At 42.0% G+C, this 18,944-nt stretch overlaps 1 protein-coding gene and 1 non-coding gene across 10 annotated transcripts in view; one reads left to right on the top strand and one right to left on the bottom strand.

Annotated features, from left to right (window-relative positions):
- Magi1 (membrane associated guanylate kinase, WW and PDZ domain containing 1) overlaps window positions 1-18,944 on the top strand; it is a 623,549-nt gene that overhangs the window by 401,690 nt on the left and 202,915 nt on the right. The gene's annotated exons all lie outside the window — the stretch shown is intronic.
- LOC127197841 (small nucleolar RNA SNORA44) lies at window positions 1,904-2,035 on the bottom strand. The gene has a single exon (XR_007831793.1). It is a non-coding gene; the product is annotated as a small nucleolar RNA SNORA44 (small nucleolar RNA).

Raw genomic sequence — 18,944 nt, 5'->3', positions numbered from 1 at the left:
CCTCTAACCACCGCCCCAGGCAAGATGCTGAGCCCTTGTGTTCAGAGACTCCCTTGTGACTTACACTTCAGAGGGCTGCTCAGGAGGCTCTGACAGGCAGATTGTAGAAAGGCAAGCTTAGGTGATTAAGGCCAGTGTGCAGGCTCATACAGCTGTCTGCTGTAGAGGAAGGAAGCGGATCTGGGCCTGATCTCAAGGTACACTGTGATGGGCTGCATAGAAGAAAGGATGGCATGATTTTGCCCTGGATGCTAAAGGAGGGTGGAACAGATTGTAAAGCATATGGATGCAGTGGATATCCAAGCAGCATTGATTGTATACATTTATATTTAGAAACCCATGTATGCTTTGTAATAGAAAAAGATGGAAAGAAAACTCGTGATGTTTTAGGGGCCACTAGTCTCTCTTTAGGATTCTGAGATGCCTGATTATAGCTTATGTACGGTGTGGTCTTAGTTTGCTTTGGTAGAAAAATCCACCCCCACCCTTTTTTTTTCTAGGAAGGTACAACTGCAGTATTTAGTATAGCTGTAGTTATCCTGCACTCTGCTTGACTAGCTTAGGAAGTGTTAAGAATGTGTTAAGTCAGTTTTGTGGTGGCCAACTCCTTCTGGGTGTGGTCCAGACCATGGAGTGTGGCCCATACACCAGAGGTCACACATGAAAGGAAATTGGCTCTGCTTTTCCCAGTACCTATCAAATGTCACTAGTTCCTCAGTAGAGGGGGGAGTCTGCCTGCCTCCCCATATGTTGGAGTTTTGTTTGGCCTGCGCTTGCACAGGGTTTGTGCATATTGTCACAGTTACTGTGAGTTCTTATGTGCATTTTCCCTGTTGAATACAAACAAACAAAATGACACAAAAAAACCCAAATAATCAAAAAGCAAATATCACAATTTCTTTTTAATAATACGTCACCTCTGACCCTTAAAATATTTCTGGTCCTCTTCCACTAAGATCTCTGATCCTGAGGGAAGAGGTATGATACAGATGTCCCACTTGAGCTGAGCTCTCTGAAGTTTCTTTTTCGCTGCACAGTGACCAGTTGTAGTCTCTATGTTCATTGCTTTCTTATGTAGGAAGACTCTCAGGTGAGGGTTGAGAGATACACTGATCTTTGGGTATAGCAATATGCCACTAGGAGTTGTTTTAATGCTATGGCCCTTTAGCAGAATAGTAAAAGTAGGGTTTTTTCCTGGCCCTGTGATCTATCTTGCCACAGGTTGTTGGCCTCATTAACAGTGCTGGGCTTGTGGAGTGGGCCTTAAATCCAATAGGAAAGTGGTATGCCACTATTGTACACCATTGGGGACTTCTTGCCAGATAGGTTATTGTAGCTTCCTGGCTTCACAGCCGAATGAGCCGGATGGTAACTGCACCTTCCAGGACTGTGAAAGCTAGCTAGTTTTCAATGTGGTGTTTTTGTTGTTCTTCTTCTTTTGTTAAATTTTTAATGAAAATATTGCTTCATTTCCCTCGTTGTTTCCATGCTCCCCATATTCTCTTACCTACCCTTCCCTCCTATCCCCCACCCTACTTAATCCTTTCTATTCCATTTTTCTGCTTTCCTTCTTCCTACCATTATATTCTATCTCCCTTTGCATGAAAGATCCCTGGCTCACACATGGCCCTTCACTAGTTTCCTAACTTGTATGGGCATTCCAGATAAAACACACATATCTAAAGCTTGAAAGCTAGCATCTATATTTGAGAGAAAGCACATGGTCTGTCTCTCTGCATCTAAGTTTTCCCACTCAAGATGATGGTTTCCAGTTCAGTCCATTACCCTGCACATTTCATTTTTCCTCAGTTGAATATTATTCCATTGTAAGTGTACCACATTTTCATTGTACATTCATCAGATGATGGACTGTATGTCTAGGTTGTTCCCATTCTCTCTTCCTCTCTTTAAGAGAGATGAGTAGCAGCCACAGGTACTGTGCTAACCTGAGCTGTCAGAGTGTCTCCATGTTATTCTGTGATGTAATTGGAGATCCCATGACTCTAACCCAGCCAAATGCCTTGGAAACATGCTTATTGCTTTCTTTGTAAGTGAGGTCATTATGAATCATGCTTCACTCACCATTGTCTATTTATAATTTCTGAGGACCTTTTGACCATCAGATCATCTTTGCAGTTCAAAAGCAAGGTTGATGAGATGGTATCTGGTAGCAGGTAGAGAGTCTTCTCCCACTCACCATAGTCGGGAGCTGTACAGAGTCCACACATGTGTCTGTCTGTGGCCCAATGGTCCAGTCAATGGACAACAGAGGTACTGTGGGACCTTGGCAGAAGCCATGCTGGTGGGTCCCTCCTCATGTCTTCATGATTTCAGTGCTTTTGTACTGGTTTTTTTTGTTTTTTGTGTTTCTTGAGATAGGGTTTCTCTGTGTAGCCTTGGCTGTCCTAGGCTCGCATTATAGACCAGTGTGGCCTCGAACTCACAAAGATCCACCTGCCTCTGCCTCCCAAGTGCTGGGATTAAAGGCGTGCACAACCATCGCCCGGCCTCAGTGCCATTGTAGTACTGGGTTTGTTAAATGTCTGTTACCTCATCTGGAACGTAACTATGCTGGTCTCATAGAATGTGCTGTTCTGATGACAGGAGTCACACAGTAGTGGGGCTGGGCAGTACTCAGGGCTGTTCACCCTATGGCTCTTTAGGTTTAACCCAGTGGTCCAGTCTCATTTTTGCCATGGGAGGTCCGGTGCCAAGTGCGTCTCCTGTTTCATGGACTCCCAGAATGTAGTAGACTTAAGGAAAGCTTGCTGGGGACATCTGTTCTTACTGAGAGACGCTCATGACCAGGTTTTCATACAGGACTGATGACACTCAATAGCACTTGGCATCCACCTCTTCCCCTTTCTGGATCTGGGTCAGGGTTGTGAGTGGGATTTGGAGCCTGCATAAAATGTTTCCTTGTGTCTTCTTTATCCTGCATCTTATAGCTGTGTGAAAATCCCTCCCCCCCCCCCTCCTGTGGAGATGCCGGTATGATGACTGCTTCTAATTTTATCAACTACACTATGTCCAGAAACAAAACAGAGCCATGTTTCTGCATGTGATTCCTGGCAGAAATGGTGCTACTGCATCTCAGGGTAAAACTGTGAATTTGTAGGAAGCAACATAATATGATTACTGAAGGAAAGCAAATGGGATGAGGCATAGCCCGGATGCCAGAGTCGCTTTGGTGTTGGCAGACTGAAGACACTGATAGTGATTTGTAAGAGCTCGGGCTCCTGACTACAGGCAGCACTCTCCCGTAAAAGTCGCTGGGTAAAGGGCCAAGGTGTGGTGGGCAGTGTTGCCTTCCGAAGAGAGTCACATTGTCACGGTATGTGTTCATTCACAGAGCACAAGCCAAGTATGTGCATGTGGGAGGTTGAAACCGATACACTCACAAGCAGGAATGTAGCGGGGTGGAGGCTAGAGGCTGTACCAGGAGGAAGACTGAGCTGGGAGACATGAATCTCCCCACATCAGTACCTCACTGAGCTGAGGGACTTCATCTACACAGCCGCTCCTTAAACATAAGCCAACTTCTGGTCTTGGGGCTCAACTGCAGAAGCAGTGAGTTTTTCTCACACAGGAAACAGATAGGCTGCATTGAACTTAAGCAGACCAGACTGTTTGCTGCATTTGGTGGAGGAGGGTGTTTAAATAAACCGTACACTTCTTCTTTTTTTCTTTTTCTTTTTTTGGTTTTTCGAGACAGGGTTTCTCTGTGTAGCCTTGGCCATCCTGGACTCACTTTGTAGACCAGGCTGGCCTCGAACTCACAGTGATCCGCCTACCTCTGCCTTCCGAGTACTGGGATTAAAGGCGTGCACCACCACGCCCGGCTAAACCGTACACTTCTAAGGCAGTTTGAACTTTAAGGCAAATGTGGAGTTGGGGTAAAGTTAGAGAGGCACACAATTTAAGAGTACTAAAAAAACGTAGTAATCATTTTTAATACTTTTGGATAATGTTTTTAAAAATATTTCAAAGGGCTAGAGGGATGGCTTAGCAACTTAGAGCACTGATTGCTCTTCCAGAGGACCCTGGTTTGAGTCCCAGCCTTTGCATGGCTCCTCACTAGGTTCTGTAATTACAGTCCCAGGGAATCCAATGCTCTCTTCTGGCCTCTGTGAACACCAGGCACTGACGCAGTGCACAGATACACATGCAGACAAAACAAACAAACAAAAATCACGTATAAAATGTTTTAATTAAAATACAATATTTTAAGTAAAGCTAGATGAGAACCAATGCCTTTGCTTTTTTCCCCTGGAGTATGAGGAGTTTCAGCATGGCTTTGGTATTGATATTTCCTTCATCTACATTTCGCTTGTCTCACTCTGAGTGAGAATGGTGCTCAGAAGCTCGTGTATTCAAATGTTTGCTCTCCAGTCTGTAGAACTCTTTGGGAAGGATTAGTGGGCGTGGCCTTTAGAGGTATGCCACTGGTGGTGGGCTTTGAGGTTTGAAAAGCACACACCATTCCCAATGTTTTCCTTTGCCCTGTACATGCATGGATCAAATATTTTTGGGGAGTGGTTTTGTTTGTTTTGCTGTTTTTCAAGACAGAGTTTCTCTGTGTAGCCCTGGCTGGCCTCAAACTCAGAGATCCACCTGCCTCTGCCTCCCTGAGTGCTGGGATAGAAGGTGTGCCACCATCTGCATGTGTCATGCACTTGTGTGGATCAAGAAGTGAGCTCTCAGATACTGCTTTGAAGGCCATGCTTGCCCTCTTTTATGCTTCCCACCATGATGGTCATGAACTCATCCCCTGAAACTCTTAAGCCCCAGGAAATATTTTGTTCTATAGATTGTCTCAGTCATGGTGTCTCCTCATAGCAATTGAAAGGTAACTAAGACATAAGTTCATCAGAGGTCCTTGCATTAATATTTTCATATTCTCTCTCTCTCTCTCTCTCTCTCTCTCTCTCTCTCTCTCTCTCTCTGTGTGTGTGTGTGTGTGTGTGTGTGTGTGTTGTGCGCGCGTGTGCATGCCTGCATGTGTGTGTGTGTGTATGTATGTTTAATATGTTATATCAACTGCTCTTACTTGAATTTACTGAATTTTTTTTGCCTTTGTTTCTAATCTTTGAAGAGCCCAGATCCTGCTTCTTCGTATCCCTGTGGTCTGGCTCTGTTCTTGACCTTTGGCCTTAGAAATTACGATTGTAAGTGACATAAAGAACATCAAAGGCCACTTTACAAAATCAGTTCTCACAGAGCACTGACCGTGGGTACGGATTGAACTTCTTTGTGTGTGGGTTGCAGTATGTGAAAGGCCTTTTACATGTTCCTTTATTCAATAGATATTTGTTGAGCATTTACTGAATGCCAGCACTCTTCTGAGTGCTTGAGTTATATACATTAAGCAAATCTTTATGTTCTTGCGTCAAACATCCCAATGATAACAATACATCATTTCTGGTTCCCATGACAACTCATCAATATAGATATTGGCTCAACCATTTTTCAGGTGAACAGAGAGATACTCCAAGGATAACCCTGGCAGCAGATGACAAGTGTGGTAGTGTTCAGCATAGAAAAATGTTGAAAGGATTCAGAAAAAGCCAGGCTTATTACAACCTGAGTTGAGTCAATAGGCTTCCTGGAATGGATGAGTCCTAAATTGGCTCTTAGAGGAAACCATTATTTAAATTCAAGGGCAGAAATGTAATACTCATTTTCCCTGATTGTAGCAAGGCAACAGCTGACACAGAGAGAGCCAGGAAAGGGTGAAAATCAAGTGCTTGCTTACTGCAGTCAGCAGTACCCACTAAACTTCTAGAAAGACAGAGGTGAGTCTAACACCAGTGAGTTAGAACTGTCATCCTTCATCCAAGAGAGCATAGTGATCTGCTAGCAATGGCTGCATGGGAGTGACAGGACCACCACTAACTTCTGTGCTAGTGTGTCACACATGTTACTATACTGATGCCATTATGTTGACTGCATTAGTGCCCTGAGCTGAATTTTTAGAAAACTACTATTAGAATTGCTGAAGAGATTACTAATACATGATGGCTTGATTGCTGCTAGGAGACTTAGATGGGAGAAAGAAACAGAAAGTGGAAAATTTAGGCTAGAATGTTGATCCATGTAATTTGTAAATACAATTATATAAAAGCCTATGTATGCTAATGCACCAAACAATTAGAAAACAGTTAAAATATAACTTACCTCCAAGTTTACTTTTAAAAAAAAAAACTTTTTTTATTGAGATAGATTTCATATACAATGTCTTATACTTATTTAGTGTGAAAAAAATTAAAGCCATCACCATAATTAAGACTGATCAAAAACATAGTTCCAGTTGCATATGCTTTTATTCTCTTAACTGCTTGGAAAGCAGGGGGATGACTGGTACTCAGGAGTTAAACCAAGCAACAAGACGAGTAGACCAGGCAAGGGAAGGGACAAGCCACGTTCATGTTTAGTTTAAGTTTTCTTGTATCTATGTGCAATCAATCTTATCTACTCTATACTTTTTTCATCCCCACACAATAATACATTTTTTTGTTTTTTTTTTCTTTTTATATTTTCTTTTATTTTATGTAGTTTGACTGCATGTATGTCTGTGTATCACATTTGTGCACTGCCCTCAAAGGCTCTAAGAGTGTGTTAGATCCCTTGGAACTATAGTTACAGGTGGTTGCTAGCCATCATGTGGACTTAGAATTGAACTCTGGTCCTCTGGAAGAGCAGTCAGGGCTCTTAACTGAGCCATCTTTCTGGCCCTAATACATATTTTCTATTGCTGTGCATTAGGTTGCTTTTCTTAGAAATTTTACACAAATAAAGTCATGTAGTGTGTGTGTTTGTGTGTGTTAAGGAACCAGTTTGGCTTCAATCAAAGCCTAACCGTAAATTGTGCTTTATTCACTGCCATAATTCTTTGAGATCCATTCATGTTGTTCACCAGTTAATTGCCAAGTAGAATCGCATTTCTTATATGAAGATATCATAGTTTACCTATTTCTCTGCTGGTGGTCTTTTTTGTTATATCTGTTTTGGGGCTGTTGTGAACATCTGCAAGTAAGTCTTTATGTGGATCAAGCCATCCTTACTTTTCTGTTAGTATCTAGGGGTGGAATGGCTGGGTTTTACTTTATCTGAATAATTTAATCAATACAGCAGCTTTTCCAGAGGGCAGGTCGCACTGTCCGTCCCCACATGGCAGTGTATGAAATTTCAGTTTTCCTACGTTTTTAACAAGTGTAGGTTTGGTCAATCTTTTTTCTTTCATTATTACTATTTTTTTTTAAAGTTTGTGTGTGTGTGTGTGTGTGTGTGTGTGTGTGGTGTGTGTGTGTGTGTGTGTGTGGTGTGTTGGTGGTCCTGTGTGGGTAAGTGATGGTGCCAACGGAGAATCTTTGGTAGATGGAGTTACAGACAGTTGTTAGGTATCTAATATGGCTGCTATTTCATTATTGATAGCAGATGATATTGAGTCTTTTCATGTCCTCATTTCCTTTTTGTGCGTCTTCCTTTTTGAAGTGTATATTGAAATGTTTTGCTTCTTTTATGTGGGGTATTTTATTTTCTTAATGCATTTCTAGAATTTTTTTTTTTACATATTCTCAATAAAGCTCTTTATCAAATATTTGGTTTGCAAGTAGTATTTCCCAGGCTGTGCCTTGTGTTTTCATGCTTTTAGCATGCCCTTTAGAGGATAGAATTTTTCTCCCCCACCCCCACACACTACCCTCCATCTTTCTTTCAGTTTTTCCAAACAGGATTTCTGTTCTGAACTCTTTGTAGACTAGGCTGGCCTTGAACTCACTGAGATCCTTCTGTCTCTGCCTCCTGAGTGCTGGGATTAAAGGCGTGCTCCACTTTGCCCAGCTTTTCTCCCATTTCTATCTATAAATTTTGTCATTTGAGATTTTACTTTCATGTTTCCAATCCATTTTATTTTATTTTTATTATTTATTATATATTTGGTAGGGTCGGGGTGTGGAGACAAGCATCTCACTATGTGGCTCTGGCTGGCCTGGAAGTCGTTAGGAAGACAGGCTAACCTTGAACTCACAGAGGGGCTTGCCTCTGCTTCTGCCTCTCCAGTGCTGACACTAAAGGCATGTGCCACCTCACTGTTTGTGGTCTTGTTGGATTTTGTTTTTGTCTTTTGTTTATTTCCTTTTAGTATGGCGTTTAGTTGTTTTTCTACCATTTCTTGAAATATTTCATTCCTCCCCTGGATTATACCTGTATCTCTGTAAGTATGAGCCATATGTGACAAGCGAGTGCTTATTTGGATTGTCTGTTCTGTGACCAGAGTAGGGTAGCACTGTCTTGGTGGCTGGGAATTGGTAAGTCTTTAAATTAGTTCTAAGCCCTCTTCTCCATCTTCAAATTCATTTTGGTCATGGGAGAACTTCTGCAGTGAAGTTCTACATGAATTCTTGAGCCCCTGTTTCCAGTGCTACAAATGTAAGCTGGATGTTTGGTTAGGACCGCACTGAATATCCAAACATAGATCTATTTTGGGAAGAATTTACACTTGAAAAATATTCCCACAGGGCTAAGAGTCTAGCCAAATGGTACAGTGCCTTACCTGGCCTGTGCAGGGCTCTTGGTTCCTTCCCCAGTACTGCACATACATGCATGCATGCGTATAAAGCTATATCCTGCCCCAAGTAAGAGGAATCTTTAAAGCGATTGTTTCTTCCTTTTGTTTTTGTTTTAACATTTGTGTGTGTGTGTGTGTGTGTGTGTGTGTGTGTAGAGGCATGTTTGAATCAGGGTCGGCTTGTGGAGGCCAAAGGACAATTCTCAAGAATCCTTTCACTGTGGTCAGATATAGTCTTCGATATTATGTATTTTTGATGCTACAATAAATGCTTCTTTAGCATTTCATTTCTGACTGCAGATTGTAAGTGGATAAAAATATACCTCTTTTTGGACATCATCCTTGTGATCTGTGACATTACAGATTGAATCAGATTGTCTCCATCGATCAGGGGTTAAAACCCTTTTTCTTCACAGTCCTTTAGCAGATATTTTCAGCTTGTGGGTTGGACAGTCTGTGTGGTGGTGGCTTCTCTGCCTGCTGTCGGGGAACCAGTTGTGGTGAACCAGATAAGCAAACAGGGAGCGTGGAGGTTCTCAACCAGGGTCAGTCATGAAAACTGCTGCAGAATGCCAGCCTTTGCCACAGGTAACTGAGCCATCTGGGAAAAGTCGGCAGCTTGACCTGCCATCTCCCCTTCTACTTGTCTTTTATTTACCCTCCCCCCCCCCCCCCCTTTTTCATGCTGCCTGAGAATTCTTGTAGTAATGTGTTGGTGGCACAGAGAAAAATAGATATGCAGATATGCCTGTCACGTTTACAATTGCAGGGGAATTGTAAAGTGCACAGTGCAAGTGTGCTTGTAGGTCTCCTCTGTGTGCCCTCCCTCTCACCAGTACGTCTGAATGTAGCGTAGGTCTCTTGTAAGCCAGTGATGGGTATAGTTTACTAAAAGTTGGGTTTTGTTGTTGTTTGTTTGTTTTTTAAGCTTATGAGTACAATAATCAGATTATGAGCTTTCTTTTTTTTTTTTTTTTCTCCTCTGTTTCTTTCTTTTTTTTTTAATTATTTTATTTTTATTTTGGGGGAGCTGGGGATGAAACTCAGAACCTTTCTTGTACACTAAGTTCTCTACTACTGTCTCCCACCTCCAGCCTTGTTGAGAGGTTTGCTTCCCTGTTTTTCTTTTGGTTTTCTGAGACAGCATTTCTCTGTGTGGCTGTCCTGGAACTCACTCTATAGAGCCTCGAACTAAAGAGACCTGAGTGCCTTAGCCTCCCAAGTGCTGGGATTAGAGGCACAGGCCACCACTTCCATGCTGATACCTTTTCTTATGTTCACCCTATTATTGGGAGAATCCTTTCTTGACTGGGGAATGTTATCATTTTATTTAGAATTTTGTTCATGTATTCATGCATTTTTCCTAATAAATTTTAAATATGCCTCTCCATTAAGGAAAAATAAGTTGTTTGACGTATACGATCTCACTTTTATTAAAAGAAAATAACTGTGATAATAGAGATGAAATGGCTAACTTTGTCTTCATTCTTGACTGCTTTTTATTTTCTTTTACTTAAAATTTATTCATTTGAGCAGAGTGCAGTGTCACAAGTCTGTAATCCCAGCATTCGGGGAAGCAGAGGCAGAGGAAGGTGGATCTCTGTGAGTTTGAGGCAAGCTGGTCTAGGTCTACAAGAGGAGTCCAGGACAGCCAAGGCTACCCAGGAAAAAAGCAAAAAAGCAGATGGGGTGGGAGAGATGCCTCAGCACTAGGGACTCTTCTGGAAGACCTAGGTTCAATTCCCAGCATCCCTATGGCAGCGTTACAACTGTCTTAGAGGGCCTGACATTCTCACACAGACATATGTCTAGGCAAAACACCATGGACGTAAAAGAAAATATTTAAAAAATATGCAATTGAGATATCAATTCTTTAGTAGGCTATGCTTATAGGAGCAGAGAGTCGGAAACTAGGTTTGTATGGTTTTGTCAGAGTTTGATTATTAAGCAAACTAATCAAGAAATCCAGTGTTCCTGTGGCCCTTGTAGTGTGCATTATTTAGGTTTCTTATGCTGAGGCAACATGCCTGACAGACGTGACTTTAGGAAGGGCAGAGTTGTTTGGCTCCTGGTTTGAGGAGGTGCAGTCGGACCCTCCTGAGGTGTGGTGGCAAAGTGTGAAGGAGCTGGCTACTTGGTTCTGCTTTCAAGAAGCAGAGATGAGTGTGGGTCCTCAGCTGGCTTCTTCTTTTCCCCTTTTTAATCAGTCTGGAATCCCAGGGTCTATGGGATGGTGCCAGCCATGTTTGGGTTGGCTTGTCCTTCTCGGTTAAATCTGTCTATGAACTCATTTTTAAAGATAGGCCCAGAAGTGTGCCCCTGGGTCATTCAGGTTCAGTCAAGTCGACAGTGATAGTTAACCATGTCAGTGATGGGAGGGGCATGGGCTTTTGTCACTGATCAGGTCTAACTGTGAATCCGGGACATCAATGGGCCTTTGATTCCCCAGTTTGGACAACACTGGTATAAAGATTAGTATAAGACATCAGTGCATAATACCATGGATCTGATAATGGTCTTTTAAACTAGCCAGAACTCTACTTCCAAGACCAGACCACACAGGCCCCTCATTCCCTGCTCCACATTTTTCAGGCAGCCACTTATCACCTGGAAGGCTAGCCATCCATGGCCTTTTTATGTAGATGTCATTCTTTTACTCGGGAGGACAGCAGTGACTTGACAGTTGGTTGTCCAAGACAGTAGGCAATCTACTTGGTCTTGGAACACTGGCTTTTTCTCTGTCCCTTGAATATCCCTTTTCTTAAAAGATGACATTGATGGGACACTATTGTAAAATATTGAGAATGAGTCTTGGACTATAGTAAGTGCCCAGTATTGTAATCTGGTCTGTTCTGCCTAATCATCCCCACCCTCTCCAACCCCACTTCACCCACCATGGAGAAATGCTGGGAAATGAACCCCATGTCAGATTACTTCTTTTCACAGTGAATAACACTCCACTCATAGATTCGTAATACTTCATCTACATGTGTACATGTGTTTTCCTTTTTACATCCATTATAAAAGGCAGCCTAAATGCATACTTCACTTTGTATCTTACAAGCCTTGAGAGACTTACTAGTCATTTTGGTGGAACACTTCCATGTACAACATGGCCTCAAGTGTAGAAGGTGGTTTAACATCCTTTCTTCTGCATGGTAAATGATAACAGCATTTACCTGTTGTGATGTGACATCCAAGGCCATTCCTATACATTGTCCCAGTGCCTCTGGGTGCAGTTACAGGCATCACGCCTCTGTCAAATCTGTCGGAACCAACTCCTGCAAATTATAATTGCTTTCTGCAGATAGATAGTTATAAAATAATATGGAATTTGACCAGAAGTAACCTTTGCAAATTTCATTATAATAAAGGATCATTCACCTTAAAATTCTCTTTTGGTGCTGCTTTCAGTCACATAGCTCTTTGCCCTTCCAGCTTATTTATATAGTATGTGTCAGTATTTCCACCTCTAAAGTGCAATTGAAATGTACAAGCCAGATTTTTTTTTTTTTTAATCAATGGATACTAGTTTGCTTAACAGGTAGTTTTTTGTTGTTGCTTTTGTTTGTTTCATTGGTTTTTTTATTTGTTTGTTTTGAGACAGGGTCTCACTCTGTACCCCAGCTTATTTGGAACTCACTGTGTAGACCAGGATGACCTCCATCACACAGAGATCTGCCGGTCTCTGCCTCCCATGTGCTAGGATTAAAGGCTTGCATAGCCACACCTAGCTGATAGCTAGTTTTTAGAAAAAATTAGACATTGTATGAGCTAAGCAAAGTATGACTCCCCCAGCTGGATTTTGCACTGGCCTGTATGGATAATAAAAGTAAACATGAGAATTACTTAACTCATTACTGTAGGTTGTTAGAAAGTATAGAGCATCAATTACCCTATGTAGTAATGTGAAAGGGCCAAAGTCCTTGTACTTGATACAGTAGAAATTTATGGAGCATCATGAGGTTTATTGGGAGTGTGTGTTTCTATTCTGCCCAGTAATTGGCTGTCAGCAATATTATTTAACCAATCAGAGAATATTGAGAAGCAAAGTTCACAGCATTGCTTGATGTACCTGAGAACACACTCCTCTGGGCTGCAACCAGATCTTGGGGGCCAGTATTTAGTGTCTGAATACACAGAAGCAACAGACCAACCCCCAACAGATGTTCCTTAAGATATGTAAACATATGTATGACTGTGTGAGTTGAAATATGTGCATCATTCTTCTGTAGGCTCAATTTTCTTAACAAATATATTTTATTACAAACTTATTAACCGAAAGTACCTCACTTATAACCCAACTAACCTAAACAATATGAAAAGGAAATTAAAGAATACAATAATGAAACCGTAAGGATATGAGTTCTGAGGAACGAATCTCTTGGCGTAATCAGCAGGATTTCTTCTGCTGGAATCAGGAGCAGCCATAACCTGGAACCTCAGCCGAAGAGCGTCTCGAAGTGGAGTGATTAACAGCCAAAACTATCCCAAGTCTCCAAAGGACCCACCTCTTGTGTTTGGCTCACATTTATACCTCCTCTCAGAATTTGTTCAAGGATGTTTTTCAGGTGGTTAACAACCAATCTCTCCCACATGCTGGTTCGACTTCTAAGGTCATAAACATCACCTGTTCTCTCACAAGTCTTTTTCTCATCCCCTACTTGTGATCTAAACAAACAAACAAACAAAAAACATGTTTATCTCTCCTTCATCTTCCCCTTTCTATTAAATAAAATAAGCTATATAAAACAAAATAAGAATTATCCATTAAGTCACATTTACAAGGACCAGCCCATTTGTAGTTAACAATTTTTAAGAAATTATTCCACTATCTCTCCTATGCTACTGATTCTTATCCTAATGTCTAAAGTTTTTTAAAACTAAACTTATATTTATACTATGGCTATCTAGTCTTCAACCCCATCAGAGACCTCAGAAGTAAAAACTATCTAATATGAAGGAAGTACAGGCAAGCAAATTCCAAAGTATTGACAGGACAGAAAGCTGACTGGACAGTCACAAATTCCTCTCCATTGTCTGGGCATCCAGTCTTCAGCCAGCTGGCCCCAGGCATCTGACAGACTGCTTCTGGACTGGCACAAGTTTCTCTCCATCATTGGTGCATCCCACCTTCAGCCAGCCTGCCCAAAGCATCTCACAGACTGCTCTGAAAACAGGAATCCTGAAGGACTGGCCCACCTAATCTCTGCAAGGCTGGGCAGCCAATTTCTCAGTGTCAGGCTTGATCATAGTGGATGGTCATTCTGTCATCAGCAGTAGAGATAAGCAAAGTTCCTCAGACCAGTGACTATCTGCCACTATCATTTCTTGATGCCTGCATAATTAGATTGGAGTTGCTGCCAGGAATGGATGTGTCTCTCTGTCATAAAAACCCTTTATTATTAAATGCCATTTTCCCTGACCCTGATCTCTCAAGTGTTTGGAGACCATCTATCTAGCTATCTATTATATCCATCATTTATCTATTCCTTTGAAAACATATACAAAAAACTAAATAAAGCTTATTCCATAATTAATTAATTTAGTATCTAGTAAGATTTATAAGTGACCAGCTACCAATTTCTATCTCTGACCATCCTGAACAAGTTATAACAGTTATTGTTCACCTTTTCAAGTAAGTTGTACATGTATAATACATTAAATGTCAAGCAAAATGCTTGTAAGTTTCTACCAACATATGATATACAATTTAAGTTTCCATTAACATACCATATACAATACATAAGCAAAAGTTGAAAAAGGAAAACAATCTTAAATTTCCATCAATCTACATTCTTCAAGCACTGTCACCTTGTTTTTAGAGCCAGAATCTCATTGGCTTGTAACTTATCAAGTGACCTAGGCTGACTGCTAACCAAGCCCCAGGGATCCATATCTCTGCCTCCCCAGCTATAGAGTTGCAAGTGTGCACCAACACCCAGCTGTGAGTTCTGGAGACTCCTGTGCTTGTGCAGCAAGCGCTTTACTCCCTGAGCAATCTTCCCCAGCCTTGTCAGATATTTTTGTGGATACCGAGCACTCATATTGAGTATCAGCCTGGTTCAACCACAAAAGCAAACTCGGCAGTTATCGTTCTCTCTTGGAATCTGTAACTTACAGAGCCTCCTCAGGCCTTTGCCTAGAGCAGGCACATCAGTCCTGAGTTGTCTGCTCACTATTAGCTGAACATACTGTGGAAATTTAGTCTCTTGCGTGGATCACCCACACTGAACACAGCATGGAGCATAGAACATGTAGTTAAGCTCCATGATTGGGATGGAGATGTATACATACATACATACATGCATACATACATACATACATACATACACACACACACACACATATACACACACACACAGTGCAGGGGGATCTAGTCATGTCTATTCACACTAGGGCTCTACTATTTGATTATGGCTAAGGGTTTCCCTCTTAACTCATAGCAAGGATTCACCTGGAGTGTTTGGATAAATACATTAAGGGCTGAGAAGTCAAAAAATTTGTTTTGAGTGCTATAAAGAATCAGAAATAATACCTTGGTAGTGGTAGCACATACCTTTAATCCCTGCACTTGGGAAGCAGAGGCAGGCAGATCTCTGTGAGTTCGAGGTCTCAGAGTTCCAGGAAAGCCAGGGCTACACACAGAGAAACCCTATCTCAGAGGGGGAAAAAAAAAAAGAATCAAATAAAAATGAACTAGAACAAGATCGTAGACAGTTCCTGCCTCACTGTCAGCAAGTACCTGCCACTCCTACTCTTCTTCCTTGGGTGTGTGAAGAGTTAATGACACACTGAGCTTCCTCCATGAGTGCCTGGTCCTTCACCAGTCCTTCACATTAATTGCCTCTGGTTGTGCCCTTTCTCTGGTAAACAGGTGCCCTTGGGACAGTGCTTTCGGAGATGACTGTTTGCATGTTGGCATGGATGCTGACTCTGGGATTTATGTCCTGATGTCCCTTTGAAGGCAACATTTAACTGCTGAGGAGGTTTGCTAGCATTGTGTTCAGCCTAAATTAAACGTAAATATAACACAGCAGTGGGATATGTTACAACAGGGTACAAAGGTTCTTTGCCCCTCCTCATCTTCCTTTCTTCTTTAATTAGCCTCTATGACCTGATTAAATTCTCCTAGTGCTTTTTATAGTAGGACCTTTTCTGAGTTTTGTTTTTTGTTTGTTTGTTTATTGGTTTTTTGTTTTGTTGTTGTTGTTGTTTTTGTTGCTGTTTTTTGTTTGGTTTAGCTATTATCTCTCTGTACACATGGCCTGCCTGGTTTTCATGGGGCTGGAGGGATCATGTAGGGTGTTCCTGTTTACACGTCCCGTGTTCAAGGCTCACTGGGAGGGAGCAGAGAATAAGAGCCTCCAGTTTAAGATTTGGGAATTCTCTTCAAGTAAAGGTAGAGGTACAGCCAGGTAGAGAGAGGCCATCCCAAGGCACATTTGACCCATCCATCAACATGCTACAACTTGTAGATTCCTGTTGGGATATTGTGTACAAGATCCATCAACAGTCACAAGAGTTCTAGTCCTCTGATGCTGTCTTTGGAGTCTTAACAGTGCTGCTAATGGAAAATGGCCATGGTGTTCTGAGTTGTTCATGGTAAATGCAAGTGTGAGCACAGGCATTTGGCCTACATTCCAAGGGAAAGAAGCAAAATCCCCATGACTTGGAAGTCACCTTGGACTTAATGCTGCTCCTCAGAAACCAAGCTTTCCAACGTCATCACTATGATGTGTGTACTGTTTGCCTTCATGCCACTTACAGTTAATGCTACCGTCACAGAAGCTCCTTGTGTTCGTTGTAAAAAGAAAACACAAGTAGGCGAAACAGAGGAAATAAAAAATCACCCTGTACGCTGGTGCTTAGTCACTCCTATTATTTCTAGGTTGATAACCTTCCTGTGTTTCTTCTTCTGTACATAGATAAGGTGTTCAGATGAATGCCCTGTACATGTATTTTAATGTAACTTGCTTTATGCAATACTTTTGAAAAGCATACATGTGATAATTTTCTCTTGACACTTTAATATACCTGCCATATGATTAGTAAGGACTCTGCAGATTTACCATGTGACTGCTTTCACCTGCTGTGTACCCTACTCTAGACATAGAGGGTGTCCAAAGATGGGTTCTTTCCTTCTTTCTCTTTCTCTTTCTCCCTCTGATACCCACTGTGTGTTTGTGTGTGTGTGTGTGTGTGTGTGTGTGTGTGTGTTGAATATTCTGCAATTGCACACACTGCGAAGCCAGAGGAGGACATAGAGGGTGTCCAAAGATGGGTTCTTTCCTTCTTTCTCCTTCTGATCCCCACCACCAGTGTGTGTGTGTGTGTGTGTGTGTGTGTGTGTGTGTGTGTGTGTGTGTGTGTGTTTTGAGTGTATTGCAATTGCACACACTGGGAAGCCAAAGGAGGACATCAGGTGTTCTTCTGATTTAACAGACTTTGCCTTGAGAATGCCTCTCACTATACTGGTCAGTTTTTATCAACTTGCTACAAACTAAAGTCCCTTGGGACGAGGGACCCTCAAGTCAGGAGTTACGTCCATCAGATTGGCCTGTGGCCATGTTTACGGGGGCATTTTCTTGCTTAATGATTGATGTGGGAGGGCCCAGTGCACAGTGAGCACTGCCACCCCAGGGTAGGAGATCCAAGGTTGTATCCTGCCCTGACTTCCCTCAGTGATGGGCCGCGACCAGGAAGAGTAAGTCGAATCAAGTCTTTGCTTGAGGCCATGTAACTTCTGGCCTTGTTTAATCGTACAGACCCAGAAGCAGACTAGATGCTAAAGCTGGAGCTGGGCCAGCTCCCACAGGCACTTGTAAATCCTCCTGTTTCCACCCACAGCTATAGACAAATGCTTAACCACACCTCGCTTTTGTCTAGGTGCTGGGCATCTGAACTCGGGTCCTTAGGACTGCAAGGCAAACACTGTTGCTTTTATAGGTGTCTCCTTCACCCCTAGCAATGTTTCTTAGGGAGAGTGGTATTGCCTAACTGACATCCTGGAGAAGGCGAAGTCAAGGTAACTTGATCAAACAAGCAAGAGCACAAATGGCTATTACTGTTTTCTTAGCTACGATATACCCTTGCCAAATATCCTTGGCCATGAATGTTTCTATGTAGCTCCTAATTAGTAATGGCAGGATTCTCTGGCTGTGTAATATGAGTGCTTAGCAAGGCGATGGTAGGCCCTTGATAAAACTGTGGCATTTCTTTTCTGCCAGAGTTATCCTTCCTGTAACACAGGCTGCAACATCTCCTGATAAGAAAGAGGGATGAGAACAATGTCTTAGATAACGTACCTTTTTGTTTTTTCTGTTGCTCAGTTGTCACTAGAAATATGTTTAAGTCTTTGTTAAATTACTTGCATGCACAAACGTCCATGCGTTTGTATGCCCGTCGCTTGCGGGTTTCTGTGGGCACCTTTGGTGAGTATCAGGTTTGCCACCCTGTGTCAGCAGTTCAGCTGACCGTGACTGTAGGTCTGTTTTCATGTTCCCTGGGGAGCCAGTACTCTGGCTGTGGGAGCATGCTGGCTCATCTCTGTTTTACAGTGTCACTGCACTAGCTATAAAGCCTTTGGAGCCACGTTGTTGGTTGGCAGTGAGGAGCCAGGAGATCTATTCTGTCATAGGCATTTAATGATGATAAAACATTAGTGAAGATATTTGAGAGCGTTTTTGACAAGTGGTCCCTCTGCTAACGACCTTGGCTGCAGGTTAGAATACTATTAGGAAATCAAACTGTTAAGCAAATAAATCTTTAGTTTGCTATTGAACTTGGGATGAGGATATGCCTATTTTTAATTTCCCAGCAGACTGCTGAATAGCCGTTACATGGCCTACTATTTTTATTATATATATATATATATTATATTAGTATTCATATTGTTAGCATTGTAGATTGGATGGCAATTCTTTGTCCACAGTTATTTCAAGATTTCTACAGATAGTTATTTATAAGAGATCTTAAAAAAAAAAAAAAACTCATTCATTCTTTTGCCATATAATTGTCTCTTTGCCTTGGCTGGATCTATTCAGTGAAGAAGAAAATTCAGAATTAGACGTGGAAGGAGGCCAAAAGCAGGGGCAGAAGATAGCAGTGGAAATACCCAAATCAGGACACTTGTAAAATCACTGTGATTGTAAAAGGAAGGATTCTTTAAAATAGATTTGCTCTGCCCCCTACCCTTCTTCTCCCCTACCCCCCCACCTAAGAGATTTATCTGCATTTGCAGCTTTGTCTGAGGCAGGGGACTGCTCCACGTTTATGAGGCCTCTGTGTGCCCTGTTCTCCGTTCTGATCATTTTACTCTTTTTCTCTCCCCGGTACGGTGGCTTGAGAGGGGTGGACAGTCCGTGTTTTACCA

The sequence above is a fragment of the Acomys russatus genome, chromosome 13 (genome assembly GCF_903995435.1).
Source record: "Acomys russatus chromosome 13, mAcoRus1.1, whole genome shotgun sequence".
In the NCBI taxonomy this organism is placed as follows: Eukaryota; Metazoa; Chordata; class Mammalia; order Rodentia; family Muridae; genus Acomys; species Acomys russatus.
The sequence above is the reverse complement of the archived record's forward strand: the minus strand, read 5'-3'. Positions and strand labels throughout refer to the sequence as shown.